The 17,097-nt window shown below is 44.2% G+C and overlaps 1 long non-coding RNA gene across 1 annotated transcript; it reads right to left on the bottom strand.

Annotated features, from left to right (window-relative positions):
• Positions 1-505: 505 nt before the first annotated feature.
• On the bottom strand, positions 506-15,081 carry LOC130302479 (uncharacterized). Its single transcript, XR_008852686.1, has 3 exons — positions 15,012-15,081; positions 13,504-13,649; positions 506-827 (listed from the first exon to the last, which is right to left on the bottom strand). It is a non-coding gene; the product is annotated as an uncharacterized LOC130302479 (long non-coding RNA).
• Positions 15,082-17,097: the final 2,016 nt, after the last annotated feature.

Below are 17,097 nucleotides of genomic sequence, written 5' to 3'. Positions count from 1 at the left end.
ATTGTTGACATTGTTGTAGATAGCAAATAACTGACTGGCCGGAAACTAGAGACTCTCTAAGGCCTTGAGGCCTGTAGGGAAACCTGTACATACATTCATTCCAAGAGAGACAGGGTGGTGTTGTGGTGACGGACAAGCCTTCTGGAATATCTGGCAAAGTTAGTTAAAATAATTCCTTTTTCTGTGGCTAGAAAAGATTTAAAGGGGTATTCTATTGCTAGACATCTTATCTCCTATCCAAAGTATATGGGATAAGATGTCTGATCGCGGAGGCTGTAGTCGTGACGTCATGTCCTTTGGATAGGTGATAAGATGTCCAACACAGAAGTTCCCCTTTAAGCACTACAAACAGAACTTCGACTCCGTCACAGCACGTGCAAATATAACAATCAATCCCATGATCTTACGGTCCTGTGCACACCTGGTGGTGCTAACGTGCCTTACATGTGTATATGTATAACCAACAAGAAAAGAAAGAAATACACGTTGCGACACACTGTCTGGATTATTTCTTATTTATTCTGCATCTTCACATATATAGCACTTGGATGCCTTGAGGGGAGACATCAGCGCAGGGGAATTATCTGAAACGACAGCCTGTTTCGCTTCTTACAAAGCTTCTTCTGGACTCAAGACTAGGCATCCAAAGTAAAACAGAGGGGACACCTGTCTGTCACTGGACCCCATAATCCTGGATAGTACTGAGTGGCGTTGCATGCACTGATTTAATTTGCTTCTGGGGCTGAAATGCAGGTTTGTGGGGATGCATATGATATTGTATACATTTGCTGAGCTGGGTGCTACCCTCATGATGTTGAACGCTGCATCTGTAAAAGCAGTGAGAGAGAAGATGACAAAAGAAAGTAACAAGTCTCCCAGGTGTGACAGTCAATAAGGATAAGAGACATATTAAAAATATGGTAAAGGCTTCAAAGGGTGATTCTTGGTACATCTTGGCAACAATGATTTGTATCAAAAAGATTTACTTTCTGTACAAAGGCAATTCTAAAATGTCAGCCAAGGTTTTTGGTGTTTTAATCATGATGTTAGTAGGTGGTCTTATAAGAAGTTGTAAATGAAGAATGGTTTAAATAGAACACATGAAGGTATAAAACTACCTGCTGTAAAATTCAGATTTTTTTTTGTCAGATATTTAACTGGAATGGGACAGCTTGGTAAAGAGAACATTCTAGAAATTGTATTTAAAAATGGGGGTCTGGTGTCTGAGGTTAAGGAAGAAGATAAATTTAGTTTTTTTAAATGTAGGTGACCATCCGTGTTTATGGTTTTCTTTACAACAGGCTTTGAGCAATCCTACACTACAACCAAGCTATTCAATTTGAGAAAGACTTATGTCAAGAAAATGGAAAAATATAAAAAAAAGGTGAACAATAAAAAAGCAGGAGTGAGTTTCCAATGTAAACTATTAAAATGGACCCCTTAAAGACAACAAGTCAGACAAATTAGCAAGTAAAAGGGAAAAGAAACTGCCATGGTTTAATATAAAAGTGACTATTATAGTAAAATAAACAATTCTTAATAACATATGTTGATAGACTATTTAAATAGCTAATTTTGTTCAGTGTTTTTTAAACTGAGTGTGGCTTTTTAAACTCTTAATATATTTATGCAAACCATTACCTCTAGTTGTACGTGTCCAGAGTTTTTGAAGGCTAATGTTTTAGATACCTTCTGAGTTCTCAAAAAACTCTATTTTAAGAATATTGAACCAACCTATTTTCAACCAGTTCCTTCTAATAGGTTATATTCCTGATGATGGGTATTTTACTGCATATTTTCTGATTGTACAACCCATTGACTTTAAAGAGGAACTCCGGTACCTCATAATAATTATAATAATTTTATTTATATAGCGCCATCAGATTACGCAGCATACTCGTGAGAGCTTACAGACTACAGGGAATGGGGTTAAGACAGAAGACATAAATGGCTTTATTGATACAATGGTCCAGCCATATTTTATAAATAAAAAGGCTACATACATAACATCTTATCCCCTATCCACAGGTCCCACGATATGTCTGGCACCATGGTATTCTGAACATTTGTGTTCAGAACACTGCCTCTTCTCTTGCTCCTCATGTATCTTCGGCTCTCCTATAGAGATGCATGGAGGGGGCATGTTGACTGCCGCTTTGTGCGGCAGTCAACAGTGTCCTTGCATGGAGGGGAGATGGCTTAATGCACGAGGAGAGCCAGGGCGCCGGACTGTGGATCACTTATTTTCTTTGCTGTGAATAGGAGATAAGATGTTATGGACAGAAAAATGTACAGCAGCAAAAACACAGCAAAATATGGCACAAAAGGACAATAGTAAATGTTCACGTCAAGATAGGGCTACAGGCAACAAGCTGGGAACTACAAGTTAGTTATCTTGACATCTGTAGTAGTAAATATAATGGATTTTCTCCTGAAAAAAAGAAGATAACTGAACATCTCAAAAACAACCACCCAAACCAGCACCGCTTTAGTGATACGTTTTCCCTTAAAGAGCTGATTGATAAAATACTTCACATTGGACCTAATCCCAGGATAGGCAGAAAGCTAGAAATCAAGAGGTGGTGTATTTTGAACACAGACTGGATAGTTGTGGGCCACAATATTACACAAAATATGTAATAGGGATACTGTTTTTGAAGGTGTCTGTAATATAGAAAATGACTTAGATTTATGTGGTAAGTAGACAAAACAATGGTAAGTCCAGTTGGGGAAAATAAATCCTCTATCTGAGTATCATATTGGCAGTTCTGTCTTAGAGAAGACTTTAGAATAGAAGGATTTATGTGTAATGATACCTGTCAGCCTCTAAATAAGTCAACAATTCAGCCAGGCAGTAGTAAAAGTAAGTTAAATGCTTGTATGCACAGCTAAAAGTATAACCAATATGAATAGTGAGATTGTGATCCTGACTAGGGCTCTAGTGAGGCCACATCTGAAAAATTATGTTCAATTCTGGAGTACCTATCTACAAAACAACATTATTAAAATAGAATTAGTCCAAAGATTGTCTACATAAATGGTAGAAGCTCACAAGCCCATCACTTATCAGGAAAGAGTTTAAGAACTAAATCTGTATAGTCTGTAGGAAAGAAAGGAAAGGAAGCCGAGCCGCTTGTCACTGTATAACATACAGTAACTGCCTCAGCCTACCAAGAGATGGGAGTGCCAAGTCAATCAACTTCGGTGCTAGTGCTTACACCTCCCAACGGCAGGACATTAAGATGGGCATCGGCCTTTCTCAGATACTCATGTTTGTAGTTCTTCCTGTCAATAGCATACCTATTAAGTTGACTGTTTTCTGGGATCTATAAAAAAAAAAAATAGAAAGAAAAAGGCACACGCGCCCCTAGTGCAGTACTGTGAGATATTTGGCAAGTTGCAAAAAAATGACACTTACCAAGGGATGTTGCGCTGAGGGCACAACACCATGTAGTGTATTGATAGATAGTGCTCTATAAGAAGCCTAGATCCTCCGGTCAGGTCCTCGCTCCCTGGTTCCCACAATAGGGGCAGAAAAACAGGGATAAAAATGGATGTTTGTCACGATGCCGGCTGGCAGGTAGTGGATCCTCTGTGCCAGAGAGGGATTGGCGTGGACCGTGCTAGAGGATCGGTTCTAAGTCACTACTGGTTTTCACCAGAGCCCGCCGCAAAGCGGGATGGTCTTGCTGCGGCGGTAGTGACCAGGTCGTATCCCCTAGCAACGGCTCAACCTCTCTGGCTGCTGAAGATAGGCGCGGTACAAGGGAGTAAACAGAAGCAAGGTCGGACGTAGCAGAAGGTCGGGGCAGGCAGCAAGGATCGTAGTCAGGGGCAACGGCAGGAGGTCTGGAACACAGGCTAGGAACACACAAGGAAACGCTTTCACTGGCACTAAGGCAACAAGATCCGGCGAGGGAGTGAAGGGGAAGTGAGGTGATATAGGGAAGTGCACAGGTGTAAACACTAATTGGAACCACTGCGCCAATCAGCGGCGCAGTGGCCCTTTAAATCGCAAAGACCCGGCGCGCGCGCGCCCTAGGGAGCGGGGCCGCGCGCGCCGGGACAGGACTGACGGAGAGCGAGTCAGGTACGGGAGCCGGGGTGCGCATCGCGAGCGGGCGCTACCCGCATCGTGAATCGCATCCCGGCCAGAGGCGGTATCGCAGCGCCCCGGGTCCGTGGAACCGACCGGAGCGCTGCAGTGAGAGGAGTGTAGCGAGCGCTCCGGGGAGGAGCGGGGACCCGGAGCGCTCGGCGTAACAGTACCCCCCCCCCTTGGGTCTCCCCCTCTTCTTGGAGCCTGAGAACCTGAGGACCAGACTTTTGTCCAGGATATTGTCCTCAGGTTCCCAGGACCTCTCTTCTGGACCACAACCCTCCCAATCCACTAAAAAGAAGGTTTTCCCTCTGACCTTTTTTGATGCTAAAATTTCTTTAACGGAGAAGATGTCCGAGGAGCCGGAGACAGGAGTGGGGGGAACAGATTTGGGAGAGAAACGGTTAATGATAAGTGGTTTAAGAAGAGAAACATGAAAGGCATTAGGAATACGAAGAGAAGGAGGAAGAAGAAGTTTGTAAGAGACAGGATTAATCTGGCGCAAAACCTTAAAAGGACCAAGATAGCGTGGTCCCAACTTATAGCTAGGGACACGGAAGCGGACATATTTGGCGGAGAGCCATACCTTGTCTCCAGGGGAAAAAATGGGAGGAGCTCTTCTTTTCTTATCCGCGAATCTCTTCATGCGTGAAGAAGCCTGTAAGAGAGAATTTTGGGTCTCTCTCCATATGATGGAGAGATCACGAGAAATTTCATCCACAGCGGGCAGACCAGAGGGCAAGGGGGTAGGGAGGGGGGGAAGAGGGTGACGGCCGTACACCACGAAAAACGGGGATTTGGAGGAAGATTCAGAGATTCTGAAATTATACGAGAATTCGGCCCAAGGTAGAAGATCTGCCCAGTCATCCTGGCGGGAGGAAACAAAATGTCGTAAATAGTCACCCAAGATCTGGTTAATTCTTTCTACTTGTCCATTGGATTGAGGATGGTATGCAGAAGAAAAATTTAATTTAATCTTGAGTTGTTTACAGAGAGCCCTCCAGAATTTAGACACAAATTGGACGCCTCTATCCGAGACGATCTGCGTAGGCAACCCGTGAAGACGAAAAATGTGTACAAAAAATTGTTTAGCCAACTGAGGCGCTGAAGGAAGACCAGGAAGAGGGATGAAATGCGCCATTTTGGAGAATCGATCAACGACCACCCAAATAACAGTGTTGCCATGGGATGGGGGTAAGTCAGTAATAAAATCCATACCAATCAGAGACCAAGGTTGTTCGGGGACAGGCAGAGGAAGAAGAAAACCAGCGGGCTTCTGGCGAGGAGTCTTATCCCGGGCACAGATAGTGCAGGCTCGCACAAAGTCCACCACATCAGTCTCTAGAGTCGGCCACCAATAGAAGCGAGAGATGAGTTGCACAGATTTCTTGATGCCCGCATGACCTGCGAGATGGGAGGAGTGACCCCATTTGAGGATTCCGAGACGTTGGCGTGGAGAAACAAAGGTCTTTCCTGGAGAAGTTTGCCTGATGGAGGCTAGAGAAGTGGAAATCAGGCAGTCAGGAGGAATGATGTGTTGCGGAGAGAGTTCAATTTCAGAAGCATCCGAGGAACGAGAGAGAGCATCGGCCCTAATGTTCTTATCAGCAGGCCGAAAGTGAATTTCAAAATTAAATCGGGCAAAGAACAGAGACCACCTGGCCTGACGAGGATTCAGCCGTTGGGCAGACTGGAGGTAGGAGAGGTTCTTGTGATCGGTGTAAATAATAACTGGGAATCTTGATCCCTCCAGCAGATGTCTCCATTCCTCAAGTGCTAATTTAATGGCTAGAAGCTCTTGATCCCCGATGGAGTAGTTCCTCTCCGCCGGAGAGAAGGTCCTAGAAAAAAAACCACAAGTAACAGCATGCCCGGAAGAGTTTTTTTGTAGAAGGACAGCTCCAGCTCCCACTGAGGAGGCATCAACCTCCAATAGGAAGGGTTTAGATGGGTCAGGTCTGGAGAGCACGGGAGCCGAAGAGAAGGCAGACTTGAGTCGTTTAAAGGCGTCTTCCGCTTGAGGAGGCCAAGACTTGGGATCGGCATTTTTTTTGGTTAAAGCCACAATAGGAGCCACAATGGTAGAAAAATGTGGAATAAATTGCCTGTAATAATTGGCGAACCCCAAAAAACGTTGGATGGCACGGAGTCCGGAGGGGCGTGGCCAATCTAAGACGGCAGAAAGTTTATCTGGGTCCATTTGTAGTCCCTGGCCAGAGACCAAGTATCCTAGAAAAGGAAGAGATTGGCATTCAAACAGACATTTCTCAATTTTAGCATAGAGTTGATTGTCACGAAGTCTCTGAAGAACCATACGGACATGCTGGCGGTGTTCTTCTAGATTGGCCGAAAAAATTAGGATATCATCAAGATATACAACAACACAGGAGTATAACAGATCACGAAAAATTTCATTAACAAAGTCTTGGAAGACAGCAGGGGCGTTGCACAGGCCAAAGGGCATGACCAGATACTCAAAGTGTCCATCTCTGGTGTTAAATGCTGTTTTCCACTCATCCCCCTCTCTGATGCGGATGAGGTTATAGGCGCCTCTTAAGTCCAATTTAGTAAAGATGTGGGCACCTTGGAGGCGATCAAAGAGTTCAGAGATGAGGGGTAAGGGGTAGCGGTTCTTAACCGTGATTTTATTAAGTCCGCGGTAGTCAATGCAAGGACGTAGAGAGCCATCTTTTTTGGACACAAAGAAAAATCCGGCTCCGGCAGGAGAGGAGGATTTACGGATAAAGCCCTTTTTTAGATTCTCCTGGACGTATTCAGACATGGCAAGAGTCTCTGGGGCAGAGAGAGGATAAATTCTGCCCCGGGGTGGAGTAGTGCCCGGGAGGAGGTCGATAGGACAATCATAAGGCCTGTGAGGAGGTAGAGTCTCCGCTTGTTTTTTGCAGAAAACATCCGCGAAGTCCATATAGGCCTTAGGGAGACCGGTTACTGGAGGAAGCACAGAGTCACGGCAAGGGTTACTGGGAACTGGTTTTAGACAGTCCTTGGAACAAGAGGGCCCCCAACTCTTGATCTCCCCAGTGGACCAATCCAGGGTTGGGGAATGAAGTTGAAGCCAGGGAAGTCCAAGGAGAATTTCCGAGGAGCAATTGGGGAGGACCAAAAGTTCAATCCTCTCTTGATGAGATCCGATGCTCATTAGAAGGGGCTCCGTGCGGAAACGTATGGAACAGTCCAACCTTTCATTGTTTATACAATTGATGTAAAGGGGTCTGGTGAGACTGGTCACTGGGATGTTGAACCTGTTGACGAGAGAGGCCAAAATAAAGTTTCCTGCAGATCCAGAGTCCAATAAGGCCACAGAAGAGAAGGAGAAGGCAGAGGCAGACATCCGCACAGGCACAGTAAGACGTGGAGAAGCAGAGTAGACATCAAGGATTGTTTCACCTTTGTGCGGAGTCAGCGTACGTTTTTCCAGGCGGGGAGGGCGGATAGGACAATCCCTCAGGAAGTGTTCGGTACTAGCACAGTACAGGCAGAGGTTCTCCATGCGGCGTCGTGTCCTCTCTTGAGATGTCAGGCGAGACCGGTCGACCTGCATAGCCTCCACGGCGGGAGGCACAGGAACAGATTGCAGGGAACCAGAGGAGAGAGGAGCCGAGGAGAAGAAACGCCTCGTGCGAACAGAGTCCATATCTTGGCAGAGCTCCTGACGCCTTTCGGAAAAACGCATGTCAATGCGAGTGGCTAGGTGAATAAGTTCATGAAGATTAGCAGGCATTTCTCGTGCGGCCAGAACATCTTTAATGTTGCTGGATAGGCCTTTTTTAAAGGTCGCGCAGAGGGCCTCATTGTTCCAGGATAATTCAGAAGCAAGTGTACGGAATTGTACGGCATACTCGCCAACGGAAGAATTACCCTGGACCAGGTTCAACAGGGCAGTCTCAGCAGAAGAGGCTCGGGCAGGTTCCTCAAAGACACTTCGAATTTCCGAGAAGAAGGAGTGTACAGAGGCAGTGACGGGGTCATTGCGGTCCCAGAGCGGCGTGGCCCAGGCTAGGGCTTTTCCAGACAGCAGGCTGACTACGAAAGCCACCTTAGACCTTTCAGTGGGGAACTGGTCCGACATCATCTCCAAGTGTAATGAACATTGGGAAAGGAAGCCACGGCAAAACTTAGAGTCCCCATCAAATTTATCCGGCAAGGATAGTCGTATTCCAGAAGCGGCCACTCGCTGCGGAGGAGGTACAGGAGCTGGCGGAGGAGATGATTGCTGGAGCTGTGGTAGAAACTGTTGTAGCATAACAGTCAGTTGAGACAGCTGTTGGCCTTGTTGCGCTATCTGTTGTGACTGCTGGGCGACCACCGTGGTGAGGTCAGCGACAACTGGCAGAGGAACTTCAGCGGGATCCATGGCCGGATCTACTGTCACGATGCCGGCTGGCAGGTAGTGGATCCTCTGTGCCAGAGAGGGATTGGCGTGGACCGTGCTAGAGGATCGGTTCTAAGTCACTACTGGTTTTCACCAGAGCCCGCCGCAAAGCGGGATGGTCTTGCTGCGGCGGTAGTGACCAGGTCGTATCCCCTAGCAACGGCTCAACCTCTCTGGCTGCTGAAGATAGGCGCGGTACAAGGGAGTAAACAGAAGCAAGGTCGGACGTAGCAGAAGGTCGGGGCAGGCAGCAAGGATCGTAGTCAGGGGCAACGGCAGGAGGTCTGGAACACAGGCTAGGAACACACAAGGAAACGCTTTCACTGGCACTAAGGCAACAAGATCCGGCGAGGGAGTGAAGGGGAAGTGAGGTGATATAGGGAAGTGCACAGGTGTAAACACTAATTGGAACCACTGCGCCAATCAGCGGCGCAGTGGCCCTTTAAATCGCAAAGACCCGGCGCGCGCGCGCCCTAGGGAGCGGGGCCGCGCGCGCCGGGACAGGACTGACGGAGAGCGAGTCAGGTACGGGAGCCGGGGTGCGCATCGCGAGCGGGCGCTACCCGCATCGTGAATCGCATCCCGGCCAGAGGCGGTATCGCAGCGCCCCGGGTCCGTGGAACCGACCGGAGCGCTGCAGTGAGAGGAGTGTAGCGAGCGCTCCGGGGAGGAGCGGGGACCCGGAGCGCTCGGCGTAACAATGTTCACCAGGCGCGATTACAGGGTTGAATGAAGGTGACTGTATTTGTGGAATTCACATCACAAGGTTTATTAAAGCACAACAAACAATGCATTTCTTGCCCAAAAAGGGCCCTTCATCAGGCACTGTGCATGTACAGAAGGTAGGAGGCAGAGTACAGCATAATGGTAATGTATCTGAAAGGGGATTTATTTTGTGAACTCTGCAATGGCCTAGGTTATATGGCTAATGTCATGTGCTACTGTTTTAATGGAGCGCTATATGGTAGTAGTGTAGCTGGTGTAGGGCAGAGCTACAGCGTAACCACTGCCGGGGGATATGTGGCAAGTATTGGGCGTTTACAGAATTAGTTGGAGCGCTACATAGCAGTAGCGTAGCTAGTGTAATGGCGAGCTATCGCATAAATAATGTGGAAACATAAGCTAGCTTGGCATTACAGCGATATAGGCAAATTGTTACAAATGAATCAGCAGCGTTTTTACCATATTCTGGTGCCAGCTATAATGTGGAATAAACATATCTCCGCAGTATATATACACCCAAGGGTGAGATATCTATGGGACATATCAAAACCCACAATGTCTCAAAGGAGATACATAAAACATGGAATAGTAATAGTGATTATAATAAATATAATAAATAAATTTTAAGATATTTAGAGGTATATATTAAGATGATAAAATGATTTGATACAACCTAGTTAAGGTGGGTTTGATGAAATTAATATATAGAGCACCTGAGGTGTGACATATAATACAATGATATATAAGATGGTGGAAAAATCTATGACATATAATACAATAATACATAAAATAGTGCCATAATCAAATAATTGATTACATAAATGGTGGCATATAATAAATATAATACATAAAATGGTGGCTTAATCTAAAAATTGATGATCATAGTTACATAATATATCATATTGATTGTGATGAGTGTTCAAATTATATTGGAATATTAGGGGAAATAAGACTGGAGGTAAGACTGGATATATAAGATATGATATTGGGGACAATTAAATTATTTAAAAAACCTGGTGAACATAGTATATAAACTGATATAAGCACCTATAATAAGTGAATATATATATATATATATATATATATATATATATATATATATATATATATATAATTATACCAAGTAACCCTGGATAGGAGAGAGTAGGGTGGAGAGCAGAATGTATGGGTTAAATATGTATGGGATGAGATTATATATATATATGGGGGGGAGCTGTATATGGGATGGTGGGTGGGGGGGTAGGAGAGAATAAAGGGGAAGGAGAGGAGCTGGATCAGGCTAGGATGGTCTCTGAAATTTCATTAAAGGGGTACTCCGCCCCTAGACATCTTATCCCCTATCCAGAGGATAGGGGGATAAGATGTCAGATCGCCGGGGTCCCGCTGCTGGGGACCTCGGGGATCGCTGCTTCAGCACCCCGCCATCATTACTGTGCAGAGTGAGATCGCTTTGCACGTAATGACGGGCAATACAGGGGCCGGAGCATCGTTACATCACAGCCCCGCTCCTCGTGACATCACGGTCCGCCCCCGTCAATACAAGTCTATGGAAGGGGGTGCGGCGTTCGTCACGCCCCCTTCCATAGACTTGCATTAAGGGGACGGGCCGGATGTCATGAGGGGCGGAGCCATGACATCACGCTGCTCCGGCCCCTGTATCGCCCGTCATTACGCACAGAGCGAACTCGCTCTGTGCAGTAATGATGGCGGGGTGCCGCAGCGGCGATCCCCGGGGTCCCCAGCAGCGGGACCGCGGCGATCTGACATCTTATCCCTTATCCTTTGGATAGGGGATAAGATGCCAGGGGCGGAGTACCCCTTTAAGTCCCTGTGGTTGTAATGAACCGCATTTGTGGATTAAAAATACCTCCAGTCTTTTTAGTATTTCAAAACAGTTGGACCTATGCTTGGGCACATGGTCAATGGGGATAACAGTAAAAGGTTTTCTTGTTCCAGGATGGACAATATTACAATGTCTAGACAGGCTATGTAGCATAAAGCCTGTCTTGACGTTGAATCGATGTTTGTTAATTCTGTTCCTCGGTTTCATGGTGGTCCGCCCCACATATTGGATTCCACACTGACATTGAATTAAATAAATGATATAATCTGATTCGCATGATAAATAATAAATAATAGGAAAAACTTCCCCGGTGGCATGGGAAGTGAAATTGTATTGCTGATGCAAATTCACCTGGTGAAGATCCATTTTTATCCCTGTTTTTCTGCCCCTATTGTTTTCTGGGATCTGACCTTGCCTTTGCCAGCTGATTTAGACTTTACTCTGATTTCCTGTTTTTACCTCTGTCTGCTATCTGATACTGGTTCTGATTTTGACTTCACTTTTCTCCTGGTTCTGACCCACTAGCTTGTTTCTAGTTTAACCTCTTGGTAGTTCTATTTTATCCTTGACATGTCCATGTGATATTGATCTGACCCTGCTTTTAGTGCCAGTTAGGATGGACATCCAAGTAGGTAGGGACAATGGTTGGGTCAAGAGTGGGGCAGCAAGGAATTAGGCTGGGACTGTGTTGACTATTCTATGGTCTGAGACTCTGCTCTTGATGTGCATAGTGTTACGCAGTAAAGTGCAGGCTGCATGTTTGAGGCCACCGGTGGTCAGGAAAACAGTGAGTAGAGGCAAAAGGCATACCTATACAAGTAACCCCATCTGAAACACCTAAGTGGAGCTGCAGAGGAGGCTCTAGATTTTGTGAGGCCTTAGGCGAAACTTGAACATGAGGCCCTCACTGACAAGATGTCACTGCATAGTGTTGGTTGGCAGCACAGTATTGAGTATGGGACAGTATTGTGTAAAATACTGGGCAGCTGTCTGTGTAAAAGGAATCATTGCTGCCAAGTAACAGAACGGGTTACTGCAGCAGCTCCAGATTTACATGGTTTTTAAACTTTCTAGTGGACTTTTGCGCTTTGAGCAAAAAAAAATAGAAAACCTCAGAATCTATCAAATCTACATAAATCTCCTTTACTAATTTCAGATGACTGAGATAACACTCTGGTGGGTGAAAGTGTAACATAAGTACTCACCACTGTGTGTCTGGCCTGCTGGGTGCTGCGAGGTGCAGAATGGAAGCAGCAGAAAAAGGACCTAAAGGGATTTCATAGTGACAGACATAGATGCTGCCTAAGTCTCTGCTGCCCTCCCTTATAGACAACCTCCTCCCCTTCTGTACTCCCTTATAGACCCCTCCACTCCTCCTGTTCCCCCCTAAAGACCCATCTTCTCCTCCTGTACCCTCCTCTTCTCCTCCTGTACCCCCTTATAAAATAAAACCCTCTTCCTCTCCTCCTGTACTCTCTTATATAGAGCCCTCTTCCTCTCCTCCTGTACCCCTTATATAGAGCCCTTTCCCTTTCCTAATTTACTCATTATATAGAGCCCTCTTCTACTCCTGTAGCCCCTTATATAAAGCCCTCTTCTCCTCCAGTACCCCTTATATACAATCCTCTTCCTCATCTCTTTTACTCCCCTTATATAGAGCCCCCTTCTTCCCCTGCACCCTCTTATATAGAGCCCTCTTCCTCTCCTCCTGTACCCCCTTATATAAAACCTTCTTGTCCTCCTGTACCTCCTTATATACAGCCCTCTTCCTCTCCTCCTGTCCCCCTTTAAATAAAGCCCTTTTTCTGTCCTCCTGTATGCCCTTATATAGAGCAATCTTCTCCTCCTGCCCCCTAAAATACATGTCCTCCTCTATACCCTTATAGAACCCTCCTTTCCACCTTAAAGACTTCTCCTTTGCCCCTTAATAGTGGCCTTGCTCCCTTTAATATTCCCCCTGTCTTCAACTTTCCTATATTTCTGTTTCCCAGCAGTTATTGTCCCCTCGCCTGATGTCTGGTGTCTACACTCAGTCTGCTCAGCAGCGCCCAGTCTCAGCTCCTCAGCCGCCTCCCGTCCTCCTCCCGGGCCTGAGTCTTTTCAGGCGCAGGACTTCTGATGTAGGCCATGCGCGAGTACATGACATCATCACGACTGACCTGCACTGTAAGAGCTGCAGAGCTGTGAGTACAGGAGCAGGGATTCCTGTTCCCTGCTCCTGTACAATACTGAGTGGCGATGTGCACATTGTACACATTGCCACTCATTTTACCTTCTTAGGGGGGCGAGTAAGGTGGTCAGGAGGCTCCTGCTAATGTGAGGCCTTAGGCAGCCACCTATGTCGCTTAAAGGTAGAGCTGCCTCTGTGGAGAAGATAATGGCAGAAAGTATCCTCCTAAAGATCCATGATGGTACTGAAGGATGGGTAATAGAGCTGACACTTACTTTGGGTATTACCTGACTTGGAGCACCTCCAGGTCCCTAGTATTGGGCCTCCTTACCCCATGGTCCCTTGTACTGGGTCTCCTTAGATTTTTTCATGTTATCAGGATTGTCCAACATTCTATTCTGCAACCACCAAGCTTGTTATACTAAAATTGTGAAGAAAATTTAAGTTATCTGTTTCACCAAACATCTATTTCATTCAAACAGGTTACTTCCTTTACATGTTGTTTGCTTTAAGAATGTATTTCTGTGTGTCTGTATGTTAAACTACTTGCTACCCTGACACATCATTGAAATTGCATTATATGTACAGTGCCCAGGAAGTAAGGGCACTCCATAAAAATAAATCAAAGAAAATAATACTAACTGCAAATGTACGATTACCTACCTATTGTATACCTACTGTGTTGATCCAGAGAAAGACAAACAAGTTCTGTCCCTAAAAATCTAGTATCCATACCTGTAACCTCCAATGTTTTTACTCTCCAGAAAAGCTTCCAGGCCCCCTTTGACATTAATGAATTATGGCAAATTTCAGAAATGTCTCATAACAGCTTCAGAGGTAAGTCATGTTAAAGTGAGTTGAGCAATGCCTTTAGGTTATTTTTACATAGTTTTGAAAAAAGATATAATAAAATACTGCTTAGTTTAGAAAATACATTCAATTGTTTAGATCATCAACATGAAAAATATTGAATATAATTTCTCTTCCCAAGTAACCTTTGACAAGTATATTCTGTAGTAATTTGAATAAGGCTTAACTAATGTATTCATTAAAAGGCAATGATCACACAATGTAACTTTGGTTGAATATGTATGTTGTGCACAGGATCCCTCCACCCATAGATAATGATATCACCAAAACAATCTGAGCCCAATACACAGTGCGGCAGACATAGTACTAAGAAGTCAGCTTGCTATACCAATATCAGGACCAGTCTGAAGATTAGCAGCTACATAACCTTTTGTTCGACTGTATCCTTCCAGACTTGAGAAATATGCAGCCTGTCTTTACCACTAGGCTCCTACACAACAGTTGTTTTGTACTAAAGTCGGCATGGAGTAAATTAAACAGTTTTTTATTATACCTGCTTACTTTTGACATGCAATCGAGCAGAACCATTTTTTATGATGTTACCTAATTATGTTTCCCTAACAACCTGTGAATTGACTTGTTCTCTTTTTCTTACTTTCCTCTTGTTTCTTGGCTTTCTTCCTAGGAGTTCACCTACAAAACATCTCTGTAACACCAGTAATACATCCCACTGCCTGTTTTCCATTAACACTGAAATGAAGGCCTTTCTAATTTCATTGATGATTTTAAATCTTATTTAAATATTATTGAATTGAGGCTAAATGAGTCCTAGACATGATAGCAGGCTTTAAGATTGTGATTCAGATTCCTAATTCTGTCTATTATCGAGGTTTTAAAACAAAGGGAACTTATGACATATACACATCATAGGTGAAAGTAACTGATCAGTGAGGTCTGATGCAGGGACCCTTACCTATCTCAAGAACAGAGGTCCTAAGTTCCCCCTGTTTGAATGAAGCAGCTTATGAGTATGCATACTTCTACTGCATTCAGGTGCACTCAGGAATTTCCCTCCTGCCTAAGCAGTTATTACCTCACAAATCAGGCACTTACCCTTTATCTTGAAGATACGCGATACATTGTCATTGTGTTTAAACCTTTTAGCAGAATGTTATTACTTTTTTTCTTTCTTAAATTATTACTGTCAATTAAAAAACTTTTGACATGTTGAACAAACATGTGAAAAGTTTTGATGGGTCAGGGTCTAGGGTCTGGGAGTGCCCCCAATCTCTAAATATAGCCAGCTTCACTTCTCAATTCAATACCCAGTCTAACCTCTAAAGTACTGAGACAGACTGAATGCTGAGCAGGGGAGGGAAGCAAACAGCTGTGCACTTCTCCAGGAGATATCTAGAGATGGGGGGGGGGGGGGGAATCTCAGCACTTGTTTAACAATTTAAAAGTTTTTTTTAATGATAGTTATAGTTTAAAAAACCCCAAAAACTATCTACTCTATGAACCTACCACCTGCCATAATATACCACGTTATTACAAGAGAGAGTGTGCTAAGCCGCTGCCATATACCTACAATACAACACTCTCTGGTAGCTTTTTCCGAAGTGAGTCTTTATTCAAAAAAATAGTGCGCAAAAGAAATCAGGCTCCTTTATGAAAAATATATGCATAACTACAGGGACTTTTTTTTTTTTTATCTTGCCACCTCCTATTGTCAGGATATGGAATAAATCATTCTTATATACACCAACAAAGCTAAATAACTTGGGAGCACAGACATATTTATAGGCATGAAATTGTTGGGGATCCAATTGAAATTAGAGGGACCTATGAACAGACTTTTATTGCTGTAGCTGGCCTTCCAGATTTCGAATGAATGACCGAGGATTTCTTAGGACTTATGCAGCTCATTCAAATGGCATATGGTTTACAGTGTAAAAAGGAAAAAGTGAAGTATATATTTATTTCTGTACTTATTTGGGTTACTGTTCTTTAAAGGGGTACTCCCGTGGAAAACTTTTTTTTTGAAATCAACTGGTGCCAGAAAGTTAAACAGATTTGTATATCACTTCTATTAAAAAATCTTAATCCTTCCAGTACTTTTTAGGGGCTGTACACTAAAGAGAAATCCAAAAAAGAGATGCATTTCCTCTGATGTCATGACCACAGTGCTCTCTGCTGACCTCTGCTGTCCATTTTAGGAATTGTCCAGAGCAGGAGAAAATCCCCATAGCAAACATATGCTGCTCTGTCGTCTGATGCGAATCATTGGCCGAGGCGGGACATTGCCCAGGTGCTTCTAAGTGATGACACGTCACTCTACTGCTCAGGAAGGCGATCACATCAGGGGGCTGGAGTAGAACTGGAGGCAATGCAGGATCGCTGGACATAAGTTCAAGTTTATTTTTATTTATATTCTCCACTATGGCCAGCCTTAAAAAAAATAAAAAAAACAAAAAAAATAAAAACTCCCTCTTGTTAAGCCCTTTAATGTGCTACTCAGAGGTCTAACAAAATTTTCTTGGTAGATATTACAATGAACCAATTTAATCCCTGTATTGTCAACATACTATATTCCTTTCACATAATGTATCCACTAAAGTTTTACCTGAAAAGCAATGTTGGAAGGCTTCTGTGTTGTTTGAGTCACCATTTTAACCACTTTTGTTAGCTTTTGTAATATAAAAATGATATTGCTAATATAAATATAATTTCGCTCATATAAATCATTTTTCTCATATAAACATAATTTTGCTAAAATGGGTATACACATTTGTTGATATAGATAATGGCCCTCATTAACTATTGCAAACTCTACATGTTTTGTCGGGTTGTGCACCAGATTCTGTCGCATTGCCCCAGAAATTCTGTCTGCGCCATATTTTGCACCAGAATTTGTGCCAGAATTGAAGAAATCCCGACTAACTCTCCATTTTGCTAAGTAACCAAGAAAAAGGGGCGTGGCCACCAGGAAAAGCAAGCATGGTCTCCAAAAAGGGGCGTGTTCCCGACATAAAAAAAAAAGACAACATATTTACTAAGGT

The sequence above is a fragment of the Hyla sarda genome, chromosome 1 (assembly GCF_029499605.1).
Source record: "Hyla sarda isolate aHylSar1 chromosome 1, aHylSar1.hap1, whole genome shotgun sequence".
Lineage (NCBI taxonomy): Eukaryota > Metazoa > Chordata > Amphibia > Anura > Hylidae > Hyla > Hyla sarda.
The sequence above is the reverse complement of the archived record's forward strand: the minus strand, read 5'-3'. Positions and strand labels throughout refer to the sequence as shown.